The sequence below is a fragment of the Sinocyclocheilus rhinocerous genome, unplaced genomic scaffold (genome assembly GCF_001515625.1).
Source record: "Sinocyclocheilus rhinocerous isolate Xijiao unplaced genomic scaffold, SAMN03320098_v1.1 scaffold3, whole genome shotgun sequence".
Classification (NCBI taxonomy): domain Eukaryota; kingdom Metazoa; phylum Chordata; class Actinopteri; order Cypriniformes; family Cyprinidae; genus Sinocyclocheilus; species Sinocyclocheilus rhinocerous.
In genome coordinates, this window is record NW_015658759.1 from 45413 (window position 1) to 45709 (window position 297).

A 297-nucleotide genomic window follows, 5' to 3' on the forward strand; every position below is an offset into this window, starting at 1 on the left:
AGTGTGTGTGTGTGTGTGTGTGTGTGTGTTCAGCATGAGTGAATATGAGCCGGACGCAGGGCAATAGAAGGGCTAATGACCAGCAGCGGAGAGCACAGCATCTGGACTAACATATGTCGGAGAAAAAGAACACTTAACTGCAGCTTCTGGTTGGTCAGAAAGCATGTAATGACTCAACCATACATCAGCCACGTGATTACAAGATTTAGAACTGTCCTGCTGTTATTTTACAAAAATAAAATGTTGCATTATAGTTTTATATATATATATATATATATACAGTGGGTACGGAAAGTA